Here is a 10,569-nt window from a genome sequence, read left to right on the forward strand (position 1 = left end):
TTTTGACACCCATTAACCATCCCCACCTTCCTCACCCCCACCCTCCCACTGCACTTCCCGGCCTCTGGTGACCATCTTTCTACTCTCTATGTCCATGAGTTCAATTGTTTTGATTTTCAGATCCCACAAATAAATGAGACATGTAATATTTGTCTATATGTTGGTATGCATTTTCTGATCCAGTTGCAGATTATCAGTAACTACCATAATAATCCTTTACTTATTTGCATATAGTTGCAGAACTACAAAATATTGAAGTAAATAATGGTCCAACAACTGGACTTTATATCCACAAATCTTATGAAAAATAGAAATAATCTACTACAAGTTTATTTCAAGCAAGAATAAAGAAGAAATGCATTTAGGCTTTAGTTATTAGGAATAAAAACCTTAAATACATTTTTCTTCTTATTTGCATTAATTGCATCTGCAATTTGGAATCATAGGCAATTGCTTAAAGACTACATTTTCTTATAAATTAATATTGGTAGAATTTACAATTCATTGTATTTCCCACTATTGGTAGAGTGCATATTCCCATGACTTCATTTCCTTGTTTGTGTGGATTTAATTAATAGAAATGTATTTGGAAAATACACACAATAGGCATTTACCACAAAATTAAAAAGCGATAAGGAAAAGTGTTTGGTGGTTTATTTTTATACTTGAATGTTCTGGTTCATTCATTCAGCAAATATTTATTGTGCATGTACTCTGTGCCAGGTACTATTCCAGAACAGTGGATACAGACAGACAGTGAAGACAGATACAGTGAAGACTGGGCTCCAGCTTTTGCGGCATCGACATCCTAGAGTAGCAGAGTCAGCCTTGATAGAGTGCTTACTTGGTGCCAGACGTACTTCTAGGACATCACACATATATTTTTAAAATTCAACTTTACTTTAGATACATGTGCAGGTTTGTTCCATGGGTATATTGCATACAGGTGGTGAGCATAGCACCCAATAGGCAGTTTTTCAACCCACACCTCCCTTCATACCTTCCCCTTTTAGTAGTCCACAGTATCTGTTGTTCCCTTTTTTATGTCCTCGTGTTCTCATTGTTCAGCTTTCATTTATAAGTGAGAACATGAGGTATTTGGCTTTCTCTTTTTGCATTAATTTGCTTACAATTATGGCCTCCAGCTGCACATATGTTGCTGTGAAGGACATGATTTCATTCTTTTTTTATGGCTGCATGGTGTATATGTGCCACATTTTCTTTACCCAATCCACTATTGATGGGTACCTAAGTTGAGTCCATGCCTTTACTGTTATAAACAGCATGGCAATGAAAATATGAGCACATGTGTCTTTTTTTTTTGGCATATTGAACTATTTTGGGTTGAATGGTGGCCCCATATTAAATTCTTTGAGAAATCTTCAAACTGCTTTCCACAGTGGCTGCACTAACATACATTTCTACCAACAGTGTATAAGCATTCCCTTTTCTCTGCAGCTTCACCAGCATCTATTGTTTTCTGACTTTTTAATAATAGCCATTCTGACTGGTGATATCACACATATTAACTCATTTCATCTTCACAAGATCTCTGTATAGTAAGTGCTATTTTTACCCATCCCAATTTTACAGATAAAGAATCTGAAGCTCAGAGAAGCTAAGGTACTTGCCCAAAGTCACACAGTTAATAAGAGTTGATGAGTTCAAACCTAGGTACATACAATTCCAGAGTTGTCTCGATAATGTGTTTATGAGAGAGTGAAATAGGTACAAGATTTGATGATGGAACTCCAAATGGGCAACTATTTTATTGATGAGTAAAAGTTTTAGAGTAATTTAGTGTCCATTGTCAATCAAAGCATCAAAGCTCTTTTCACCTGCATTGCTTGAATAATTAAGTGACTCTCGCTAGATTTCAAGTAAAAGTTTTAGTGCCGGTAGATAAGGTTCTCAGACTAAATTTTCTCTGTATGTCCCCTATGACAGTTCTCACTGTCATGATTACATTTTTTAAAACAAGAAGTATGATAACATAGAGTGCCTATATATTTTCCTTTCACAGTTTAATTCTAAGTGTTTAAAGTTACTCTTTCCTCCCAATAAAGGGTACATTGAAGGATATAATGCCATCTTAGACATTCCTGAGGAGGTGCTTACTTGGTGCCAGGCATACTTCTAGTACATCACACCTATATATTATTAAATTTCAACTTTTACTTTAGCTACATGTGCAGGTTTGTTACATGGGTATATTGCACCCAGGCGGTGGGCACAGCATGCAGTGGGTAGTTTATCAACCCACCTCTCCCTTCATAACTCCCCCCCAGTAGTCCATAGTGTCTGTCATTCCCATGTTTATGTCCATGTGTGCTCAATGTCGTTCCTGAGAAGTGATGTCTAAGGGATATTACATAACGTAGGAAGAATTATTGTACATTATACATTACAATTTTTCTTACATTATACAGTTATATATTTTATGTATAAAATAAATATGTAATGTAAGAAGATTATATAATGAGAGGAAGTTTTCAGATATATTTTCAAAGGAGTTATATGATCTATTTACTATAATATAAAGTTTAAAATCTGATTATGTGCTTATTTTTCACACTCTGACCTAAATCTGAGATTGTTCATTCATATAATCTATAAAGATATGTAGTTTCAAAGCTATAAATAACATACCAGCATTATGCCTATAGAAATGAAGAATGGTGGAGTTGGACTATTTGGTTGATGTCTAGGTAGCCAATTTGAGCAGATTAAGAGAGAAGACAAGATTGAGACTGTTTTGAAAAAGCAGATTGAAGCCTCCAAAGACTTCAGTAGAGGTGCATGAAAGACAGTAAAGCAAGGTGTGGAAGAACATATGTTACATTAGCAAGACATTCAGCTAATGTCACTAGGATGAGAGGCATAATCACAGTCTTGGATAGGATTTTCGAGCTCTGAAATTTCAGAGCAGGCCCTGAGGAACAAAAGGTCGCTGAAGCAAGAAGCCCGATGTCCCATTTACAACCTTGCTCATCAACAGAACTGAAGCCCTGACTAGCCTCTTTCCCTCTTCTGTAATATAAGCAGTTGGGACTCAGCGGCTGGCAAACAGGACAGAAGGGCTCTGAAACGACTTGCCTGAGCCCAGACCGAACTGTCTTTTTCTGTTAGTGTTTGGAATATCATTTGATGTCCTTAGGATTTTACATTATTTAGCCTTCAATAGATTTTCAGTGGATGACCTTTGAAGTGCCAGTCCTTTGCCTTGCTTTTCCATGATTGGGCAAATTTATGAGGACAACAGAAACTTTAAATCTCCTACTTTCACTGCCAGTAAAAGCAGCAGAAATGACAGCAATAAAAAGTCTTGGCTTCCATCACTGAATCAATGACCAATCCTTTCATATCCAAGTAAGCTCATGTGATAATAAGCAATGTTCTGCAGCACCATTATCACTAAAGGCCAGCCAGCAATTTCATTATAAAACCTTCTGAGGCAGCCTGTAATTTGGCTGTTTTAATTAAACCTCACCAGGCCAGATTGCCAGGGGGAAAGTACTGGGAATTTTCCACTGAACTGTCACTCTAAAACAATGTTCTATTATAGATTTGATGTCAGAAATCATAACAATATTTAATGCCAGATAATTGGCATAACAATGATTTTGAGTGACAGCTTGAGTGCTTGAGAAGTTGAATTAAAATTGATATGCTTATTTATCTCTTGAACTGTCAAGTCAACAAAGACGCCTTTCACTTTTTCAGCCCTGCTACATCTTGGGGGCAGCTGGCTACAATTGGCAGTTAACTGTGTGTATTAGCAGGAGACTGGGTTCGATTCCATTTCTTCCCTTCTTTTTTTCATTCTAGACAAGAATAATGAGAATAAAAGTAATGGCAAATTTACCAATACAAACAGGGCCATAAAAACCTAAATGTCTGAAAGAATGTTTTCTTTAATGTATCTGGCTAATTTATCTTTAATAAAAAATTTATTGTTTTTTTTTTTTTTAGGGAATTCAGGATACTGTAGCCAATAATGGCAATGGCTACTATTTATTGAGTGTTTACTCTGCGCAGGGTACTAGGCTAAAGTTCCATCCTTTTCTCATATAAAACTTAGAACCACTCTATAGAGGAAGATGATAGCACCATTTCAGAGACAGGAAAACTTGCCAAAGTCCCTCAGCCAGCCAGTGGTGGATTTGTGATTTCATCTCAGGCCAGCTTGACTCTGCAGCCCATGCTGTAGCCTATAACTATATCATAATGCTTCTTGCCACAAAGTACTCCCTTCTCTACCATAAAAGCAAATTATTTTTCCAAGAGTCTAAATTGGGTGAAGTTTAAAAAATATTGCCTTTTACCCAAAGGAAAAATATTTATTCTAGAGCCACGTTAAAAAATTTTAGATATAAATATAAAACATTCAACTCACCTGATTTTAGATTAAGAACAGTCATAAAACTTAATGTAATTTTATAAAAGTGAATATTTCTTATTTATTTTGTATCTATATTATGGCTAGGTAGGAGAGAGATAAGTGAAGTGAGGGAGAGAGGAAATAGAACAAATGAAAAGAAAGGACTGCAAAGTTGGGGGGAAAGAAAGATGATTGATGGGAATGAAAAAGCATTCCTAGAAATAATGGGGAGAGGTCCTAGGAAGGCTCTCACACCATCTTTGACCATTACCTCTGGTGACCTTTTCCCATGTTTCCGTCTAAATCAAGGTCTTTCTTTTAATATAATCAATTTCTCCTCTCTACTGGCTTCCTCCTCTTGGCTTTCAAACATATACAGTTCCTCCCGCACATGAAAAATACCTTCCCTTGATCTTAAGTCCTTTCTATCATTGGTTGAATTAGTACTGACTGGATGGACAAGGTCTGAGAGCCCATTTGCCAGGCATTAGCTGTTAGGTCTCAGTGGTATGGAGGAGCACAAAATAGGGTTTTTTTCTTTACACAAGCGACCTTTCTGAATGATTGGAAATTAATCATGAGCAGGTAGATATCTAAGATCATATTTTAAAATAATTGAATCAATTAAGTACAGAAACTGGCTGGGCGTGATGGCTCACACTTGTAACCCCAGCACTTTGAGAGGCTCAGGTGGGATGATCGCTTGAGCCCAGGAGTTTGAAACCAGACTGGGTGACATGGTGAGACCCTGTCCCTACTAAAATATATAAATATATTTATTAGATGGGTATTGTGGCATGTGTCTGTAGTCCCAGCTACTCTGGAGGCTGAGGCGGGAGGACCAACTTACTGGAGCCCAGGAGGTTGAGGCTTCAATGAGCTGTGATTGTGCCACTGCACTCCAGAGAGACCCTGTCTCAAAAAAAAAAAAAAAAAGAATAGAAATCTGCCAAACCAGTTGTTTATAGTGCCATATAGATCAGGGATCCCCAACCTAGGGCTGCAGATTGGTACTGGTCTGTGGCCCATTAGGAAGCAGGGTGCACAGTAGGAGGTGAGCAATGGGCGAGCAAGCATTACTGCCTGAACTCCACTTCCTGTCAGATCAGTGGCAGCATTAGATTCTTAGATTTTCAAAGAAGCGTGAACCCTCCTGGGGGCTACGCATGTGAGGGATCTAGGTTGCGTGCTCCTTATGAGAATCTAACTCATACCTTATGATCTGAAATGAAACAGTTTCATCCTCAAAGCTTCACCTACCCCTCCCCCAATACAAATTAGGGCCATAAAAAGTGAAATGGCTGAAAGAATACTTCAGGGATTTTTGTCTTCCATGAAACTGGTCCCTGATGCTAAAAAGGTTGGGGACTGATGATATAGCTCAACCATGATGACTGTTTTCCTTCTTTCAACCACTTATTTTTCTGTTCTGTAGACTATGATTACTATCTTCATTTCATTTCTGTCCACTCATTATGATAGTTTGGGACACACCTACCTCCACTACTAAGCCTATACCCTTGAATGTTACCAATTACTTCCTTATTGACTAATGTTTCTTTTACCCTCACACTTTCCCTTCTTTCTATTGTACTGTACAAATTGAATGATCTCCTCCACTTCCTTTTCCCACCTTCAAATGATTTCTTTTCTAGAACTATAGTTCAAAGTGTCATTCCAGTTCAGAAAAGCTTTATTTCAAACTGAATGAGTTTGGTCAGGGAAGCTTTATGTTGAATTCGAAGAGCTTTTCTAAATTTGGGGCAAGCTACTCAATGGAAAATTGAGGTTCTTTTAATGCTGTTGTATCTGCAGGTCACAGATTTCATGCTTTTACATCTGAAATATATTTTCCAGTGATGATGGTTTCTCTTCTAAAAGGAGATAGGATCTTTATTGTGTGTAATTTATTCAGGGGTAATTATTTTATGTTTGATACACATATATCAGAAGGAGACCTGGATTTTCTTATTTAATCACTGAATATCTCAGTTTTTGGTATTCACTGATTCAAACCCTTTGGCTCTCTGGGCATGACGGGGGGAAAAGCCACTTTGTCGAAAGTAATCTAAGTTGAATTCTAACTTTTTCAGATCAACCTTCTCTTACCTCAACCACCAAACTCCCTGGATTTTAACATAGAAATCATCCTTCTGGGCCCTCAACAACATCCTTACCATATAAAGTCACAAACTGCTGAGATATTTTGTATTTATATTTTCACATATTTCTCAACTCTATTTTGTGTACACTCATCATGGAGTTATTTTTATTTTGGGAATTGAGTATCCTATGCAATTTGTTGTCAAGTTTATTATAGAAATATTTTCTTTTTTTTGTTTAGAATAACAAAAGTTTAAAATATTTTTTCCATATGCTTACTGACACAATAAGGATATTTGGGTTATGTCTACATAAAAAAGAAACAAGTTGTTAAAAAGAGGAAAAATAGTCACTATGGTGGTTGATTTATCTGTATGCCACTGAACAATTGGTTTGGCAGATTTCCACTCTTCATTGATTCAATTATCATTATAAAATATGGTCTTAATATCTACCTGCCCACAATTAATTTCTGACTAAATACTCCACTTTTTCTGCCTTTAGAAATCTCCTAACAGAAATAGTTTCAAAAACAAGTATCAGTGAAATTGAAGAATCTGGAATCCAGATGAAGGAATAGAGCCAATTCATATAATGATGTTCTAATTCATTCAGCTTTAACATTATACAAAATTTGTGTTTTTTTTTGCATTTAATTTTATTTCATTTCATTTTTATTGTTTTTATTGCATTTTAGGTTTTGGGGTACATGTGAAGAACATGCAAGATTGTTGCATAGGTACACACATGGCAATGTGATTTGCTGCCTTCCTCCCCATCACCTACATCTGGCATTTCTCCCCATGCTCTCACCCCCCAACTCCCCGCGCCCCACTGTCCCTCCCCTATTTCCCCCCAACAGACCACAGTCTGTGATGCTCCCCTCCCTGTGTCCACGTGTTCTCATTGTTCAACACCCACCTATGAATGAGAACATGTGGCGTTTGATTTTCTGTTCCTGTGTCAGTTTGCTGAGAATGATGGTTTCCAGGTTCATCCATGTCCCTACAAAGGACATGAACTCATCGTTTTTGATGGCTGCATAGTATTCCATGGTGTATATGTGCCACATTTTCCCTGTCCAGTCTATCATCGATGGGCATTTGGGTTGGTTCCAGGTCTTAGCTATTGTAAACAGTGCTGCAATGAACATTCATGTGCATGTGTCCTTATAGTAGCATGATTTACAGTCCTTTGGATATATGCCCAGTAATGGGATTGCTGGGTCAAATGGAATTTCTATTTCTAGGTCCTTGAGGAATTGCCATACTGTCTTCCACAATGGTTGAACTAATTTACACTCCCACCAACAGTGTAAAAGTGTTCCTATTTCTCCACATCCTCTCCAGCATCTGTTGTCTCCAGATTTTTTAGTGATCGTCATTCTAACTGGTGTGAGGTGGTATCTCAATGTGGTTTTGATTTGCATTTCTCTAATGGCCAGTGATGATGAGCATTTTTTTCATATGTTTATTGGTCTCATGTATGTCTTCTTTTGTAAGTGTCTGTTCATGTCCTTTGCCCACTTTTGGATGGGCTTGTTTGTTTTTTTCTTGTAAATCTGTTTTAGCTCTTTGTAGATTTTGGATATCAGCCCTTAGTCAGATGGGTAGATTGCAAAAATTTTTTCCCATTCTGTTGGTAGCTGATTCACTCTAATGACTGTTTCCTTTGCTGTGCAGAAGCTGTGGAGTTTGATTAGGTCTCATTTGTCTATTTTGGCTTTTGTTGCCAATGCTTTTTGTGTTTTGGTCATGAAGTCCTTACCTACGCCTATGTCCTCAACAGTTTTGTCTCGGGTTTCTTCTAGGGTATTTATGGTGTTAGGTCTTATGTTTAAGTCTTTAATCCATCTGGAGTTAATTTTAGTGTAAGGTGTCAGGAAGGGGTCCAGTTTCTGCTTTCTGCACATGGCTAGCCAGTTTTCCTAACACCATTTATTAAACAGAGAATCCTTTCCCCATTGCTTGTTTTTGTCAGGTTCGTCAAAGATCGGATGGTCGTAGATGTGTGGTGTTGCCTCTGAGGACTTTGTTCTGTTCCATTGGTCTATATCTCTGTTTTGGTACCAGTACTAGGCTCTTTTGATTACTGTAGCCCTGTAGTATAGTTTGAAGTCCAGTAGTGTAATGCCTCCCACTTTGGTTTTTTTTTCTTAGAATTGACTTGGCTATGCAGGCTCTCTTTTGGTTCCATATGAAGTTTAAGGTGGTTTGTTCCAGTTCTGTGAATGTCGTTGGTAGCTTGATGGGGATAGCATTGAATCTGTAAATTACTTTGGGTAGTATGGCCATTTTCACGATATTGATTCTTCCTAACCATGAGCATGGAATGTTTCTCCATCTGTTTGTGTTCTCTCTTATTTCATTGAGCAGTGGCTTGTAGTTCTCCTTGAAGAGGTCCTTTACGTTCCTTGTTAGTTGTATTCTTAGGTATTTTATTCTCTTTGTAGCAATTGTGAATGGCAGTTTAATCTTGATTTGGCTCTCTCTAAGTCTGTTATTGGTGTATAGGAATGCTTGTGATTTCTGCACATTGATTTTGTATCCTGAGACTTTGCTGAAGTTGCTTATCAGTTTCAGGAGATTTTTGGGCTGAGACAATGGGGTCTTCTAGATATACAATCATGTTTTCTACAAATAGAGACAATTTGGCTTACTTCTTTCCTATATGAATACTCTTTATTTCTCTTTTTTGCCTGATTGCTCTGGCTGAAACTTCCAATGCTATTTGAATAGGAGTGGTGAGAGAGGTCATCCTCGTCTAGGGCCAGCTTTCAAAGAGAATGCTTCTGGTTTTGGCCCATTCAGTAGGATATTGGCTGTTGGTTTGTCATAAATAGCTTTTATTGTTTTAAGATATGTTCTGCCAATAACTAGTTTATTGAGGGTTTTTAGCATAAAGTGCTGTTAAATTTTGTCAAAAGACTACTCTGCATCAATTGAGATAATCGTGTGGTTTTTGTCTTTGGTTCTGTTTATGTGGTGTATTACTTTTATAGACTTGGGTATATTGAACCAGCCTTGCATCCTCAGGTTGAAGCCTACTTGATGGTGTTGGATAAGCTTTTTGACGCGTCATTGCAATTGGTTTGCCAGTATTTTATTGAAGATTTTTGCATCTATGTTCATCATGGATATTGGCCTGAAGCTTTCGTTTCTTGCTGAGCCTCTGCCAGGTTTTGGTATGAGTATGATGTTGGTCTCATAAAATGATGTGGGAAGGATTCCCTCTTTTTGTATTGTTTGGAATAGTTTCAGAAGGAGTGATACCAGCTCCTCTTTGTATGTCTGGTAGAATTCATCTGTGAATCTGTCTGGACCTGGGCTAAAAATATGGAATACTTCACGAATTTGCATGTCATCCTTGTGTAGGGGCCATGCTAATCTTTTCTGTATCTTTACAATTTTAGTATATGTGCTGCCGAAGCGAGCACAAAATTTGTGTTCTTAAATTTTTTTTATTTTTTGAGATCAAGTTTTACTCTTGTTGACCAGGCTGGAGTGCAGTGGTGTGATCTCAGCTCACTGCAACCTCCACCTCCTGTGTTCAAGTGATTCTCCTGCCTCAGCCTCACAGGTAACTGGGATTACAGGCATTCTCTACCACACCTAATTTCGTATTTTTAGTAGAGATGGGGTTTCACCATATTAACCATGAACTCCGGGTCTTGAACTCCTGACCTCAGATGATCCCCCTGCCTTGGCCTCCCAAATTGCTGGCATTACGTGTGTGAGAAACCATGCCCAGTCTTGAATTCTTAAGAATATGATTTAGACTTGGATCTGGTAGTAGATATCCATATCTACATTTATCATCTATAATTATTATTCCATTAGAGCAGGTGAGATATACATTTTAATGGTCATGGATAAAGAATGAGAAGTGAGATAACATCTGAATACATTTAGTGCACTGTAATTTCTTTTCTTTTTTTTTTAAAAAATATATATTTTACTGCATTTTAGGTTTTGGGGTACATGTGAAGAACATGCAAGATTGTTGTATAGGTACATACATGGCAATGTGGTTTGCTGCCTTCCTCCCCATCACCTATATGTATAATTTCTATCTAATTATTACCA

At 37.5% G+C, this 10,569-nt stretch overlaps 1 non-coding gene across 1 annotated transcript; it reads right to left on the bottom strand.

Moving 5' to 3' along the window:
- Window positions 1–9,813: 9,813 nt before the first annotated feature.
- LOC119472226 lies at window positions 9,814–9,920 on the bottom strand. The gene has a single exon (XR_005201345.1). It is a non-coding gene; the product is annotated as a U6 spliceosomal RNA (small nuclear RNA).
- Window positions 9,921–10,569: the final 649 nt, after the last annotated feature.

Source organism: Cebus imitator, unplaced genomic scaffold (assembly GCF_001604975.1).
Source record: "Cebus imitator isolate Cc_AM_T3 unplaced genomic scaffold, Cebus_imitator-1.0 Scaffold90, whole genome shotgun sequence".
Classification (NCBI taxonomy): Eukaryota; Metazoa; Chordata; class Mammalia; order Primates; family Cebidae; genus Cebus; species Cebus imitator.